Source organism: Tympanuchus pallidicinctus, unplaced genomic scaffold (assembly GCF_026119805.1).
Source record: "Tympanuchus pallidicinctus isolate F22 unplaced genomic scaffold, pur_lepc_1.0 scaffold12, whole genome shotgun sequence".
In the NCBI taxonomy this organism is placed as follows: Eukaryota; Metazoa; Chordata; class Aves; order Galliformes; family Phasianidae; genus Tympanuchus; species Tympanuchus pallidicinctus.
The window spans coordinates 15,239,173-15,256,465 of NW_026294637.1; the positions used below are offsets into that span (position 1 = coordinate 15,239,173).

The window sequence follows — 17,293 nt, forward strand, 5'->3', positions numbered from 1 at the left end:
CACCAAAAAAACAGCTGCTACAGGTCATGTGCCCTATGTTTTGTAATATACCTTTTGTTTCCTAATATACTCTTCATGTTTCCTACATCCAAGACCTCTAAGTTTAAAGAGGCTGCTAAACTCCAGACCATAAGGATAGTAATGTTTCAGTATCTTTCAGTTTAACCCCATGAGTCAATGCGCCCTGATTTTTTCAGTTTTATATGCAATCCTTTTTGGATACGTTTCCTCTGCGCACAACTGTTTTCAGGCAGAAGTAGTTATCAGTAACACACACACACAACCTCACTCAACTGAAGCAATTATGCCCGACTCTCTTTCTTTCAGGAACTGCCCCAAATTACAAATATCACACTAACCATTTGATACACTAGGGTTTACTTCAGTATACCACCAACCATAGACTATCCCTTTCCAACATATACAAACAGAATACAAGCATTCTTTTAATATGCAAACTTTGTACATAGGTGGTGATTCCAACTTTCAAAGGTGGATTTTACACTTAACAAATGAAATAGATTTCATTTGTTGTTTCTTCCCATAATTACATTTCCCATAAGGCTCATAAACTATTAAGACAATACTAAAATCAACCTGTCCTCTTCCAGAAACTCCCAAGAGCTCTTACAACTGAAGTGAGATTTGTCCCTGGGTACCTAGACTGGATTCCCCTAACCCATTTCCTGTCTTCAGGACAGTAGTTGCCAGAAAGGCAGTACATAGCTTGTAGCTTCTACAACTAGTTGGAGGGCAGGATAAAAATTAAAATCCAGTGAGGACACTGCTTTGCAATCCTGCAAAGCGCTGAAGAGCAGCAAAACAAAGATTCACATCCTTATAACTGTTTTTTTAAAGATAAGGAATAACTCCAGAGTAACTCCTAGGTCAACTGGGAAATGTCTACGCTCTATTTTCACACCATCTATTTCATAAGCATTATGACTTTCTAGCAACTAAAAGAATCGTTTTAAACGGTAAAGAAAAACAGCCTGAATCTTTGACAAGATCACTCAAGTCTCAAACAGGCTGTTTTACAGAAAAAAAGAAGTGAAGCAAAGAGGATCTCTCTTCGTCTATGTTTATAACATTCGTTTCACAAATATTTAGCACTTGGTTGGGATAAAGAAGTGTCAGATCGTAACATTGTACACCACAAACCGCACACCTGGAAGTACCTTGTCATAAAACAGTACTTAGAAACAACGCGTTGTAGCACAGTTCTAGCTATAAACCAAAATAAACTAGAGTTTATACACTTCAAGTTTATATACTTGGAGTGATATTTGGATGTCCCTGTGTCAACGGTTTCTGGGCTGATTTGGCCTGGTTCTGTGACTAATGGGGAGGGAAACCATGGACCCACACCTCAGGAGGAGATGGGCTGAAAAAGAAAACAGCAGCAACGAGCTAAGGGAGAAACTAATTTACTAAATATTATATCGAAATGCAAGATAACACAATGTAATACAATACAATTGAAATTGAGGCTAATAAATCAACCAAGAGTGTCCAAAACCAAAGGCCTTAATCTAATGCTGAATGCAAAACAGCTAGGGAGCATGCGCTGCAGAAACAAGCAGTAAAGGAAGGGGGGCTGTCTTGTGACTTGTAAGCAGTTTTATCTTTCCCTCTGAATAGAAAATGGAAACAGAACAGTGAAGTCTGGAATACGTAGCTCTTCTGAGAACTAGGAAACCCAGAAATACTGACAGTCCACGGAACTGGAGCATTAACTGTTTAAATCTCTGTGTTCCACTTAATGTTATGATGTGGAACACCAATAACAAAAATCATAAAACCATGACTCACCATTTTTGTCTCCATTTACCATGGCTAGTTTTCCAAGCAGTTGATCACACAGTCCAGACTATTATCAATGCATTGCATTCTTTCCAGGACCTCTTTGGTGCTGGAGGAGAAGCTGCAGGAGAGCACAGACTCTGAAAGACTACATACAGGTAATACCACACATGGTTTGCTGTGGGTGTCATTCTTGCAGCTTTTCCAGCCAGCCCTAGAAATTTATTCACCCTTCTCAGACAGGGCCAACCGTCAGCAACCAAGCAAAACAGTGGCTTAGCAGATACAAGAAAACATGCAAAACAATGAACTGTGAAGTGCAATCATTCCTTGAAAACTGCAGTCAGTTATGCCATAAGGCCTATCTTCATAAAGCCTTGTCATGGTTTTATGACCGAGCCTTCCCCCTTTACCTTTCCCTTTTTGGGCCGGTGGGCCTGCTGGCCCGCTGCTCCCCTGTCATGGATACAGATAGATCTAGATAACTCCGTGACAATCCTGATTCTTCTTCCTCAGAGCCATTGCGAGAACGGAGCTATAGCTACTAGAACATTTAAAAGTCTTCTGAAAAAGTTGTTAGAAAGCTACACGAACAAAATTGGATACATATGCATATATATATATGCAGCAGGCTAAATATAATGACTTGGAATCTAATTGGTCAAATGACTGGTCATGCTGTTACCTCATAATGGACATTTTTTTCAGCTAATGTAAAGCAATATGGTCTATAGTCACAGTCATAGGTTTACAACTACCCTGGATTTAGTATTGCTAGCTTGATAGAGTATTTTCTTTCTTAAAATGGCTTTCAAGCAGCCCTGAGGAGAAGTATTTGCAGGTGTCAGTTGATTAAAGACTGAACATGAGCCCCAGCAATGTGCTTCTGCAGCCCAGAAGGCCAACCATATCCTGGGTTGCATCAAGAGAAGTGTGACCAGAAAGTCGAGGGAGGTGATTCTGCCCCTCTATTCTGCTCTCATGAGAACCCACCTGGAGTACTGCATCCAGTTCTGTAGCCCCCAAAACCAGAAGGACAAGGAGCTGTTGAAGCAGGTCCAGAGGAGGGCCACGAAGATGATCAGAAGGCTGGAGAACCTCTCCTATGAGGAGAGGTTGAGAGAGCCAGGGATCTTCAGCCTGGAGAAGAAAAAAATCCAAGGAGACCTTACATTGGTGGCTTTCCAGTACCAGAAGGGGGCCTACAGGAAAGCTGGGGAAGGACTTTTTATAAGGGCAGGTAGTAGCAGGAGGAGGGGAAATGGTTTTAAACTGGAAGAGGATAGATTTAGACTGGATATTAGGAGGAAATTCTTTACTACGACGGTGATGAGACATCAGAACTGGCTGCCCAGCGAGGTTGTGGATGCCCCCTCCCTGGAAGCATTCAAGGCCAGGTTGGATGGGGCTCTGAGTAACCTGAACTAGAGGGGGATGTCCCTGCCTATAGCAGAGAGGTTGGAACTAGATGGTCCCTTCCAACCCAACCCATCCTACATTTCTATGTTTACATAAAAAGCATTGTCTCACCGAGAACAGCAAGTAAGAAGTTGGATAGAAATGGCTTAAAGCTGTGCCAGGGAAGTTCAGATTGAATATTAGCAAAATGTTCTTCACTGAGAGAGGCACTAAGGCACTGCAATGAGCTTCCAAGGGAAGTAGCCATGGTGCCAGGCTTGCTATCGTTCAAGAAATACCTGGACAACACTTTTAGATATATGGCTTAATCCTTAGGTTGCCCGATATGGAGCCAAAGAGTTGGACTTGATCCTAAGGGGTGCCCTCCCCATGGGACCATCTGTGTTTCTATGACAACTGATATGATGGCTGGACATTCTAAAGTTCAGTCAAAAACATTCTGTTTGAGAACTGGTGAAAGGGTACCATTTTTGCTTTTGTATGTCCTTTCAGTATGCAGAAACACACAAACTTTATCATTGTTCAACACAGCTTGAAAATATAAAGTATTATTTTCCAGCTGATGCAACCGCGCAGTCTACCTATTCATTCCCTGATATATTTTTACAAGCATCTGCTCAACAGCAATTGAGTGTAGCACAGTGAGAACCTGACAAGAGTTTGAAAATATATGTAAAATCAAAGTTATGCAATTGTAATATTATTTCAATATTCAAATACAAGAACATAGCAAAAGAAAATTAACTTTTTAAAATTCATGTCTTTTCTAAGCTGAAATGGATTAGCAGCAGATTTGAGGTAATTAATTATAATTACAAGTTTCCAAGGGAAATAAGGCATAATAGACTCATTAACTGAAACATTACATTTGTTCTATGTTTGATTCTCAGATTATTTTAACGCACTACAACATCTGTTAAAAAAAATTTTTGGGCCAGGCACCTTTACTTACACTGAACAATTACTCTCTCCATGTGTAGCCCCAACTGACTTCAAAGAAAATGCAGTTGGGCCTTTAATTATACATTTTCAGCCTACGAAGGTAGAATTCCTTCTTCCTGGGCAAATTCTGTGGTCTCTATTGAACACGTGTCAGTATGAGCTTTTCTCTGGTCAGGACCATTGAATTTGTCCTCACAGTTACTTCCTGATGTTCTCTTGACTCCTGAACAAAAGACATACCACCTAACCAAATATCTAACCACGCTAATTGAGAATGCACAGTTTTGAAACAGTCTTAAAAAAGACCTCAGTTACATTTTTGGTTTTCAACTATGGTTTGATGCTATTGCTAAGCCAATATTTCATATCCTCATTTCATTGAACACCTAGTGAACTTAAAATATAGATGACTCCTGCAGCCATTAATATATCCAATACAGAGAGAACTCCACATGGCTATTAACAAAAATCTTCACACAAACCACAGCGCTCAGTCTAGACAATACCAGGAACACTAAAGCAGACTCTTTGTGCATGCAAAAGATGCTCACTTCGATAGACTTGTACCGTTGTCCTAAGTTTAAAAACGAAGGCAAAAACTGATGATGCACTTGTCAGAGAAAGTAGCTGGAAAAATGAGGAATGGGCTAATTAAAAAAGAAATGACTATTTGTTTTATGGCCCTATGTGCACTCAGGAAGTTCTGACACACAGAAAAGAAATTAAATAACTTTTCACTTTGTCTCTGTGCTTTAAGAAGCCCAGTAAGATGACAGATAGGAGAGTGATAGGTACAGCAGGGATTTCTACCAATTAAGCTAGTACACTCTGGGGGGTGTAGAGGTGTTTTTTGAACCACGAGTTATTTTTGCACATATCACAGGCTGCAGAGCCTAGCCACAAAAGGGCTTCATTAAGAGCAATATTGCAGGATTTGCTCAGAGATTATCATGCTTGCCTTCAAGTCCAAGCTTCTAGGAAGATTTCAGTGGAGAACTGAGAGTGCTCAGTTCTATAATACTCTACTATCAAAAGGATGACAGGAGTGCTTTTACATGCCCAACCTTTGCACTTCTGCAATACAGGAGTGGGAAAAAAAAAAGAAAAAAAAAGAAAAAAGGGTACAATGCTTAATTAACAGCAGATACAGTCATATGATGCCAGATTTTATTCCACCTTATACCTTTTATTTTCTCCTACAAGCCACCTAGCATCTCAAGAACCTACATACAATACATTTTGCTAATATCTATACCAAAAATATAGATTTCAGGTTACTTTTTTTAATTTTTGGAAATCAAATTGTTTGAGTCTCTACTACGTGCAAATAACTGTAATGTTTGGGCACTTCTATCACACAGTTAACTCCAGGGATCATTTATTCCCCTTACACACTAAACCCATTTTGATTGTGTATTTCGTAATATTAAGAATATCCCACTTTGTAGATTGACAATTCGGCCATACACACAGGTTTCAATGAAGGTGGTGTTCCTTTTTTTTCCATCTGCTCGTTCTGCAATCTATCAGAACACATGAAAAGCATCGATTTATGTACCCACAGGCAGAATGATGTAAATTACACTGGGGTGGCACAAATCCTGCGTGTTCTGACTAGTCTGCAGATGACTGCAATCATGAGACAATCCATATACTACCTTACTTTCTTCTCCCTACATTGAGCAAAAGCCTTTATTTTGGCACAGCAACATTTTGACATCAGCGTAAGCACAGTCTGAAGCTCAACTACTTCAACAAAAAAAGTAAACTTCACAATAATCTAAAAACTTAGCATCGTAAACGTGGTCTTAAATGACTTATAGATTCTAGTGTTATATACAGTACCAAAAAACAGTGTTGGTTTTTCAGCTTACCAAAGCAGGAAAGACTTGATGAAAGAAAAACAAAGTTGCTTTGATGCAAAGTTATGTAAGATGAGAATATTTTCTGATACTAACGTTTTCAGAAGATCATGAGACAGATTCAGATAGTTGCCTTTCCTGCAAATCTCTGTTAGAAGGCAATTATAGAGCCAGATATTTGGAAAAAAAAAAAAGTGAACAGATAAAGCCAGCCTGTCTAAAAGCATCATTTCTTATCACACCATTTCAGAACACTCCAAAGAATTTAAGAATACAAGCATATATGAAGCTAGTTATAATTCCCACATCTTCAAAACATATTTAAACCAGTAAAAAACAAACAACACAGAAAAAGAGAAGGGAATTAAAGAGAGTATGCTCAACTGTTCAATTTTTGTCAAAGCTTTCTAACTTTATTTTATTCTTTTTTTAATGTTCACTGAAGTCTTAAAAAGCAATTTAGTCTGTTGCTCAGTCATTTCTGGTAAAAAGAAGGCAACACCCCACCATCATTCTGCCTGTGTTTTTCCTACTTCCATTTATTTTGTACAGGTTTGATTCAAATGTAGGCACTCCTCCTTTTGCTTTCCCAAAGCCAATAAGAGGAACCTGCAAATATGGTGGGATTCATGTTTGGCCTGCTGCCTGAAAAGCAAAAATTACTTCAGACTGTATCAGCACAGAGTTGATTCATCGGGTTGATGTGTAAAACAAGGCTTTCCTCCAGTTAAATAATAATTTGTTTTAGTTTGATAGGTCCTTCTAAATAATGGTGTCATCAGTAAACATCTGGCTTCTTCCTAGCAGATTAGGCCTCCAATGAGGAAAGTGTTTATAATTCTAATTTGAAACACGGCACATTAATATGCTGATTCTCATAATGTTTGCCTTAACCTGTTTGGAGAAATTATGACTACAAATATCTTGTACACAACACCTCTAAACTACCAGCTTGTACAAACAACACAAGAGCTGAGGCAGTCTCACACAGATGATTAGAACCACTTCAGAGGCAATCATGATTAGTGCTTTGGCTTCCAGCCATATTTTTCACGTAAACAAAGCATCTGTTTCTGAGTTCCTGTCCCAAGCTAATAGACCCACCTCCACTATTACTAATAAGCCCATACAAGAGAGCCAGATGGCCCATCTGAAACAGCCCTGTCTTTTTCCTGAGCTAGGCAAACCAGAGCCATGGAACCAGAGTTGGCTCCAAATCATATTTCCTTGGGCTCCATGAGCCAGTAAAATGACACATAAACTGGCTGCACAAAAGAAGAACGCAAACACTGGTACCATCCATTATTTAGAATTGGTGCGAGGCCAACAGCTGCCCTTCCAGATGATCCTTTCATGTAGGTACAACGAAGGAAGATGAAAAGTACAGCGCACTCTTGCAGGAGTTGTACTGCAATGCAGATTGTTACCATTCCTTGCTGGATTTTTATTTTTATTTTTATTTTTTTTTGCAGACTTTGCAAATCCCTGCCTGCAGCCAAGCAGCATTGCTCAGCTGTCTCTTCTCTATGTTGTATGTACTTGACAATTGGGCGGTTTTACATATTTAATAGAAGTGCCATATTTCATTAGTAGAACTAGGCTTTAAAAAGAATCTTGTGCTCCTCAGTAGCAACTAGAGCTGTTAAGAGCCAAATGGAGCAGCACTTGCATGGTTCTATTCTAAGATCTCTTTCATCTCCTGTGACTCAAGCTCTCACTCAGTCAGTTCACTTTCTAAGTAGATTGGTCAAGATGCTCCAGAAGCCAGGAAATCAGTGCTGCAGGAAAATCCATAACTGATCTGGCTAAGTCTATCAGAGAGAAATCTTTGTTTTTCTTAGAAGAAAACAGACAGATGATAGTTAGTGATAGGGAAAGACAGCAGAAGCAGAATTTCATTTCCCCCCCTTTCTATCATGGTGTATAGGATGCTTTGTTCCACTGAATTACAGCTGCATTCCAGCAGTATGTCTGCATGCACAGTTCACTACACCAGAAAAGCACAGCCATGGCGAGAATGTTTCTTGTGAGCTACTGTCCTTAAGCTACACACCAAGACTTCTTCACTTCTGTCTCCTGGGATATCAGCAGGTTTGCAAAGACAGAAGTCTCTTCAGATACAGCAATCTTCCCCCACCCAGCCATTAGAGACAGAAAAAAATTATTATTGTGAGAGGAAAAAAAATCACAACACAACTAATGGAAATGTGCTGCAACAATTGAGGCCTGTCAGTCCTCTTCAATCAAAAGCGGATTCCACTGCAGTTACTGAAGATCTCTGGGATCTCTTGGGATAAAAGCTTGAATAGAAATAATATGTAAAGTACCATTTTTCATGCATTTTGCCACACTGCCAGTGCTGTAAGAGTAGGACATTCCTTGATGTTAAAGGAAAGCACTGAAAAACAGCCCATTTCATAACCCAGATCAAATATAATTCTGAATTTTTGTTACAGTTCACAGTGGTGGCTAAAAACTCATCTAGATTTTCCTTCAGAGAGAAAAGGACTTAGAGAAATGCACCAGTAACCGGTGCTGCATTCTTACAGCAAGGTTTTCAGTTACTTTTGCTTGAAGAGATTATTTCAGCGCAGGTAAGCCAGAGTGTAAAACTGTAATAAAAATCTTTCTGTATTACTAGAAATCTAAGAACAGATCACCAAATATAATTCTGGAAAGAATGACATGCACTGTCCAGGTTTTCTCACTTCACATTTTGAATTTTGGTATGTTACTTCTTGTACAGCACTGGAGATTTTGTAGAGAGGAAAAAGAGTTTCGTTTTTCCTACTGAGGGGTAGAAAGGAGGCCTTGGTTGGGAAAGGAAGGAGGGAAAAGTAACCAGAAGCAAAACCGATCCTCTTGTTTAAAGCACAAAAGCAGGTTCATGGTTTTTACAAAGTTCATGTAATTAAAAAAAAAAAAAAAAAAAAAAAAAAGTACATTTATAGCCCTAGTTTTGAGAGAAAAGGGAGGTTCAGAGTTTTTGCAAAGTTGGTACAATTAACAAAACAAAACTCGAGAGTGCTGATACCAAGTCTACAAGAGGCATTGCTGAGGCTGGCATTTTCTTGCAAGATTTACTCAGTTAAATGATTGGGTCATTGGGATGAATTCTACTCTGAGAAAATTGCTTTAACAGGACAATCAGAAACACCACCTTAATCTAAAAAAACACATTCTGAGCAGTGCCTTCTAAATGCCACCAATAAAATCACCACAGTTTTTACAATAACTCAAAGGTACAAGCCTATTCTCCTACCCATGGAAAACAAATAAACAAACAAAACAAAACAAAAAGCCCACAAACAAACAACAACAAAAACCCAACCCAAAACAGCAACAAAAAAGCCCAGCACTGTCAGCTCTGGAGGGTAGGAAACTCCCTGTGCCTCCACTGGACAGTTGCACTGTGACAAAGATGCTGCTCACACCTCTCTGCCACAGCACCCAGTTTTACCATCAGCACTCCCTCATGGTGCACACACACTTTGCTCCCTGCGACACCGATCACAAGAGCTTACCAAGTTCATTAACAGCACACAGACTATCGACAGTATGACCAGAGTTCTAATTTCAATGTATTTCCATTTTTCAGAGAAGCCTTCAAATATTGCATTTCCACTATTTATTTAAAGAAGAGCACACTACAGACATTGCAAAAAATGCTGAGGTGCACATTTCCACTCATTTTTAATCTGAACGGTCGAGACATCTCTATTTGCTTATTACTCCTCACCAAATGTTAATGCACGATTTATTTAATGCCTGGTTTTTGTGCACTGAATTAGCTCCCAACACAGCCGAGCGTCCCTTGTGAGCAAGTGCTCCATTTGCACATGTCAAGCATCCTAGTCTATTTAGTCCTATCCCAACTGCTTAATGTCTGAAATAGAAGTATCCACTACATTCTTCTTGATCTAAAGAGCCAATTTAATACGCTTGGACAAAAGGGGCCTGGTGTTTTGGTAAGCTCCCATGGGTCTAACTATCACAAAGAAGGGATTGTTGAATACACACATAAAAAACGAAGAGATAGGAGGCAGGCGGTCTGATCTTTATGACCCACTGATTATTCTATCAGTAAGCAGAAGCATAAATCTAGCTCCTGATCTAACAAAATACTATTTTACTTCCATTTACTCTATATTTTATCTTTTACAGCCAATAAAACATTAAACATTACAAAAGGTTATGTTCTCACCAATATTTTCACTAAATATCAATAAATTCTAAGTTGAGCCAAGCAGAGATTTCAGCAGCAGCTACCCTGACAGTTGTTTGACACCCTTCCTGCAATTCATTCTGAATACACAAGCGCCTCTAATATCAAGAAAGCCCATCTGGAAAATCCAACAGTGAATTTGAATCAGTCTAATGACCCTCTTAACAATTTAATGGCAAATCTATACACTAACACAAAGTTGAGTTCTTTTTCAATGACCTGGTATAATATTTAGTACGGAAAACAAAATTACTCCCTCTCCCCTCCTTTCTGAATATTCCCAAATACTGAAATCACCAGCCACCCTTGTGGATGATTTCTCTTGTCTTCTAAAGCTCTAAAGAGTTGCCCTGTTTTTCACTCCACAATAATTGAGAGGGGAAAATCAATAGAATTGTCAGGGGAAAAAAAAAAAAAAAGACATAAAGAGATGAAGGGACTTCAGAAGCATTGGGAAAGTTGCAGATCAAAAGTTTAATCCATTGCAATGCCAGAGTCTCCAGTTACTTGGACAGTATGCACACCAAAGATAGGTAGCAGGGAAAATGGTTCGAGAAGTTATGCATTTTATGCTCCATCTCTTTGCGAGAGACTGGGAGGACACGCAATCATTTTGAACTGGATTCAGAAACAATCATCCAGAATCACTGATCAGACCCACAAAAGGCTGAAGACAGGGCACAGAACACTGTCAGGGCAGACGTCACAGGAAACAGGACAGCTCTCCCATCACTGAACAGACTTACGTACAAAGGCTTCGCTCAGTCACCAGCTGGATTCTTTGTAGAACTGCTCATTTCCAAACACCTGTCCCCAAGCTCTCAAGACTCACTTGTACCCTGGTGCAGTGCAAGACCTGCGCCTACAACAGACACAGCTGTGATGGTACCTGCCCATCTGCAAAAATAAGTTCAGGTACACGAGCTACGAAAATTTGATCAGTACTTGAAAATACATTTGTCAGGCAGCATTTGAGCTGAAACACAACCAACAGTGATCAGTGCTGAAGATCTGAACCTAGGAAATGAAAATATTAATGAGAACAGCTCACCTGTTGTGGGATTGATAGGTCAAGATTTATTTAAGAAATGTAGGAGTGGTTGTTTGTTTGTTTTAATGAAGAAATTTATCTCTAATTCCAAAAGGAAATTAAGGCACAGATAAGCTGAATGACTTATCCAATGTCACACAATATATGAAGAACGACAGAGTAACACAGTCACATAATTCTGTACCACACATGCTATCTTTTTTCTTTTAGCATCAAGTCCTAACTGCTGCCAAACTAATTAAGCTGAGAACCGCATACCTTAGTTAAGACTGCTTTAAAATGTGCAGTCATGAATACACTAAGAAAAATTAGAAAATGTTAGCTAGCATCTTAATTTTTCTTGGGGGAAGAAGAGGACAGCTATACTTACAAAGCACATTAAGTACTGGATTAATCCTGAATTGAGAGTATTTTCACATCTAATTCATGTTTCTTGCAACTGGTGTGGAGTGACACAATCTTACAGTTATTTTTTCTAAAACAAAGAGAATCTTTATTGGCATAGGAATACAGAATTATAAAGATCGAGCTAACAGACAAAGAAAATCTAGGATCAAACAGCATGGCTGCAAGCTCCGTTTCTGCACTGTTTTAGAAAAGCTCTGAACAAGGTCAGTGGCACACTGCCCTGGCTGAAGGGCTTCCCAGAACTTCAAAACCTGGGAAATACCTGAGCAAGCAGCACTTGTATGGCACCAGATGCAGGGATCCAAAGGAACGTGTACACTGTGTTCCCACTGCTAAAAGTGACAGGCCTAGGTTTTCAGAGGCTCTGGAGTACCAAATGCTCTGCAGTCCTGACCAAAGAGGCAGCCCTGAGCTGACAGCTGACTCAAGCCAAGCGTTTCACTCACTGGCACAGCTCAGATGGGCTCTTACAGCGTAGCAAATGCATCAGACCAGGAATTACAGTATGACTCTCCCCACTCATGGGCTTTATTTCTTTGATAAATTACACACAATGTTCCCTTTTTTTCCTAATATTTCATCACAGCAAATCACTCCGTGTGAATTATCTGTTACTTACCCACATTTGTATCCTTTAAAATGACTTTCTTACAGACAGAATCTAGAGGCATCTCTGCAGCTTATTCATTTAGCAACAAGGTGTTTCCCAAGCTATGACCTACGCTAATCTAAAATACATGTAACACATATAATGAGAGGCAGAAAGAGAAGGAACTGGATTACATCTTCCCTTCCTATGTTCTGTATTGCTGTGAGCTTTCAAACCCTCTACACATGGATTGCCACTGAATGTTACATCAGTTCATCACTTAGTGCACTGACATTCATTATTTTGAGCCTTTGGCTCCTGCCCAGTTAAAACATCCTATTCTGATTACAGATGTAGCAGCCTAATTCTGAAGTACCTCAACATCTGCATTTTCTACAATCCAAAGTCACTGGAAAATAAAAAGTTGTTTGGGTTTGTTTGGTTTTTTTTTCATAGACAAAGGAAAGCCTTCCTCCGTCCCAGCTGCAGTTACTGCACATCTCAGCCTCTTCTGATTAATCCAGAGCTTTTACTAAATCAAACCCCATAATATAAGGGATATAAAATTAACTTAAGAAAGCCCTGTAATTCTGAGTGCACTTGCAATATGAAATTTTTTTACAAGTCCAGAAAAAAAACAATCCTCCTGTAATCCATCATTTGCAATAATATTAAGATTTAGTCACGCTTCAGAACCACTATATAGTATAAACTTTTATGCTTGCCTGCTTGCAAGAAGAAAACTTGCTGCAATGATAATGGAAATTCCAAACAGTTCACAGTAAAACCTGAAACACACCCTAAAATCTCCTGGCACCATTTGGAAATGAGGAGGAAAATCACCACTTGGAAAGGATGCAGATCCCCTGTTATTAGTGCATTGATTCCTAAATGCCAACTGTTGCTTTATTCACCTGAGTATGTCATTATTAACTCTATTTGCATAAGTTCATTGCAATACTGCCTCAGAAACAAAACTTAATTAACTACATGAACACAGCCTACAAGTGCACAAAGCATCCCGTTTAATATTTTTCTGAGCAAATCTTTTAAAAATTATGTTTCCAAAGTATTTCTTCTTCTTTACTGCTACATAAATGCAGAAGATCTCAACTCTTTTCATTGTTGCATTTATTTTAAAATCAATCAGCAGTACTGCTAATTTAAATAACCCTTTTTTTTGGTGGGGAACATAATTTCAAAAACATTTCATGAAACAAACCTCTTGTAAGAAAAATGATCATTTCGGATCAGATAGATCATCCTGATTTAAGCACTACAGTGATAAAAATGTATTTTACAAACATTCTTTCAATAATAAAAGCAGATTTTCATCCAACAACTACATTCTGTGTAAGTTCAGAAATATTCCCCACAAATCTTAGAGCTTGTTTTCCTCTCACAAGAACACCAAGGCCTGAGCAGGAGGTCTAAACAAGCCTGCTGAGGACACCTGGCACAGAGGAGCAGGAGACAAATCCTTTACTAGCTATTGCATGGAACTCACATGCTCTGACTGTGAAGACACCTGTATGTACTCCCTCCAGTCAGCCCTCTGAAAGAGCAAAGCGTGATTTTGTCTATTAATCATCAAATAGTACCTTAAATAAGCCAGTGTCTTCTTCATTAAGACACTGAAAATGCTTAAGCTGGACATAAACAAAGCCCTTTCACATCACTGAAATAATTCTTGCTGTATGAGAAATATAAAAACATTCCGGAGCGCAAACAGAGTCTGTGTGAGAGGAACAGGAGCAGCAGTGCACAACTGGAAACAGCTCCTTTCGGAAAGCGACATTCGTGGCACATCTGTTTTATCATCAGAAAAGAGAGTGAAAATGCAAAGACTGCGCAGCTAAATTCTGAAGTGCTAACATGAAGAACTCTGTATTTAATTCCATGCAGAGAACACGAGACTGGGCACCTGTTTTAAATCAGGAGGCAGCACCTCGATCTTTCAAGATCTTCCTGTTAAAGAAGGAAGAAAATTCCTTTATGGATATTGTCATTATTAATCTACTCTTTTGAGGGTTATTTATAGGAGACCTTTTGGGTTTGAAAATTCATAGTAAGATTAGAATGTAAGAAAATATTTTGGCTCCCTCTGCCCAAAAGAGAGCAATTATAAAACTGGGGTAATTATTCCAAAGAACACAGTCAATTTCGAGATATAGAAAAAACACCGGAAGATGAAACTGAATTTTTGACAAGAAGGTTTATAGTCACGGAATGTAAATGTTTGGAGAGAGCAGAGTTCACAACATACAGAGATATTTCTGGTTCTTAATATTCTTTTAACCGCAGGAACGCTTGAAGCTTTCTGTGAGCTCCCTCTCGTGAGCAGCTGCTGAAAGTGCAGCAAAGCACCACCAAGAGCGGGACCTGAATAACCTACGAGCTGCTATTTCATACGACTTGTTTCTTGATGTGCCATGCCCCAAAGGGCCTTGCAAATAGCAAGGTTTGGGTCCAAAGATATTTTTCATACAATTATCTTTCCGAAAAACAAGCAGGGTATAGATAGTAATAAGGTTTATCTATCTGGTGTTTATTTTCCTCATCTCTCACTGCAGCAAGAAAAAATTACAAGCGAGGGACAAGCTTGGAGACACTCATAGAGTGCAGAGAACAAGCGCTACCACTTCTGAAGTAAAAACACTACACAGTTTTAAAACATTGAAGAAAAAAAAAAGGTATCTTAAAAGCAACCACTTAAAGTTTCTATCCTGGAAGAAACTTTTTCATTGCATAGGATGTAAATACTGGCTTCACTGTTGACTGAACTACAATTAATTGATCTCACTTTCTCACTTGTACAACAGCCTGCATTACTCGATGCACTGCTGTGCAAACGGAGTGGTACTGCAGCAATTTCTGCATCAAGGATGTAGTTCAGCCTGGCACAGGCCTGACAGCTATTCCAGAATTAGTAATTAACTTGATCTCATCCTGAATTGGACCATTGGACCATCTTAACCTAAGTCATCCAAAAGGTGAGGAAGGAAATGGTGTACAGAAAACAGTAAAGTCACCCTTATCTGTGTGACTGAAAACTACATCAAGGAAACCACCTGCAGCCATCTTAGAAGCAACACTACAGTCTTCATAGGTGTTTAAGCCCACACTTGTGCACAGCTGTGCTTCTTCAGTCCTGGTACAATGCCTGCATTGCAAAGGAGGTCTGGTAAGAAACCATTATTACATCCAAGCAAATTCTACTGTCGTTATTTGTTGTACAATTCGAGATACTCCAAGAAATTGTGCCAAAGAAATGTCAAGTATCCCTGGAAAATTTTGGTTGTTATGCATTATTGGAATGGGACACCAGTGAGCAAACACAACGAGCTGTATCAACGCCTGATCCCACGAAAATGAGTTCAGACTCTTTCTTCTCACAGTTTTGGGAAAGCAATGAGCTGGAGAGGCAAAATTTAAATATCTAATATTTGTCATCCGAAGGTAAATAATACCTTAAATAAGGTAACAGCCTAAATTACACAATTAGCAAATGAAAATATGTTTTTTGCCTTTTTTTTTTTTTTTTTTTTTTTCTTTTTTAAATCAAGCATTTCACTTGCCAGGCAGGCAATTACTAGTGAAATGCTATAGCACTGCCGAACACCATTCTTCAAGGTATTCCTGACCAAAGAAGCTTAGGGCACTCAACCGCTTTGCACACTAGCAAGCCTGCAACCTCATCACAGCACCAACAGGAGCTTGGAGATTTCTCCCTGTCTGGTACAGCAGAAAGCCAATAGAACAAATCAATCAATCAATGCCACCAGCAAAAACAACAACAGCAACAAAAACAAAACAAACAAACAAACAAACAAAAAAAACAAAAAAAAACAAAACAAAACAAAAAAAAACAACCCAACAGTGTTACATGAAGGAAACAGAAAGCTTCCACATCTCCCAGGAGGCTAATTTGGTTTCTAGTCCATGTTTGGCTAAAACAGTCCTGGCCTTTGAGATCACACAGGTTTATTTAGCACTGCTTTGCTCCCAGAGAAAGACTGCCTGCAATTCTGAATGTCATGTAGCAGTGAGGCAGTGCATGCTAGCCATCAAATTCTAGCTCTATTCCACTGCCTGGAAAAATGCCTACCCTCTGATCTCTTTTACAAGGCCACATTCAAGCAAGCAAAGTTTATAGAGATGACTTAGCTAATTAAATTCAAAGAGTGATTTGCTACCTCAGCACGAGTTTTTAGATGTACAATTCTAGCCAGAGAGACATTTTGTAAACAGGTGCGAACGACTCTGCTCCATCAGGCATTAAATTGGAGCTGCTCCTGAAAAATTCTATCATTATGCATTTAAGTTACCAATATTTTATCAGCTATGGCATTTTATACCAAATATTTCTCGTGGTCTATGGACAACGCCTTTGCAGCAAGACCTCTCAGCCCCTAACACCGACCTGAAGCAGGAGCTGTGCGCTTCTGCTCTCACAAGAGCTCGTCTGAAAGTCTCACCGACTCTGTAGGAGCGATCTGCCTTTGGCACGGGGCTACAGACCAGCAAACATCCGAGAGCAGTGGGCGCTGGCTGTTAGTTTTGCACTTCCAAATGCAGAAAGCTGAGGAAGGAGGACGTGAGTTACTCCGTCCCGCTCCTCGTGGCACAGCTGCAGCACTCACCGTCGGAGAGAAAGTTTTGCTCTTCGCACTTTGCGTCTGTCGTACCTCAGAAAGAAACAATGTTGCCGCAGGACGAGCAAAGTGCGTTATGTGGGGCGCGAGTCGCCGCAGACGCCATCACAGCGTGCAATACCGGTCTCCACCGCAGGACTAGCAGGGCGCTCAGCTTACCTGCAATCCGTAACACCTCCCGGCTGCTTCGCACCGCCACGCTCCCTGACCCGCGCAAAGCCCAGCCGCGCTCCCGCCCAGAGGCGGACCAGAACTTTCCGGAACGCTCCCGCCCAGCGCGAGGCGCCGTCCCAGCTATTGCCGCGCGGGGAACGCGGTCCCACGGCGGGAAGAAAAAGG

General features: G+C 39.9%; 1 long non-coding RNA gene across 1 annotated transcript in view; it reads right to left on the reverse strand.

Moving 5' to 3' along the window:
• LOC128075501 (uncharacterized) overlaps window positions 1-17,073 on the reverse strand; it is a 113,710-nt gene extending 96,637 nt beyond the window's left edge. Inside the window, exon 1 of the long non-coding RNA XR_008203868.1 lies at window positions 16,943-17,073. This is a non-coding gene — a long non-coding RNA (uncharacterized LOC128075501). The remainder of the gene's footprint in view (window positions 1-16,942) is intronic.
• Window positions 17,074-17,293: the final 220 nt, after the last annotated feature.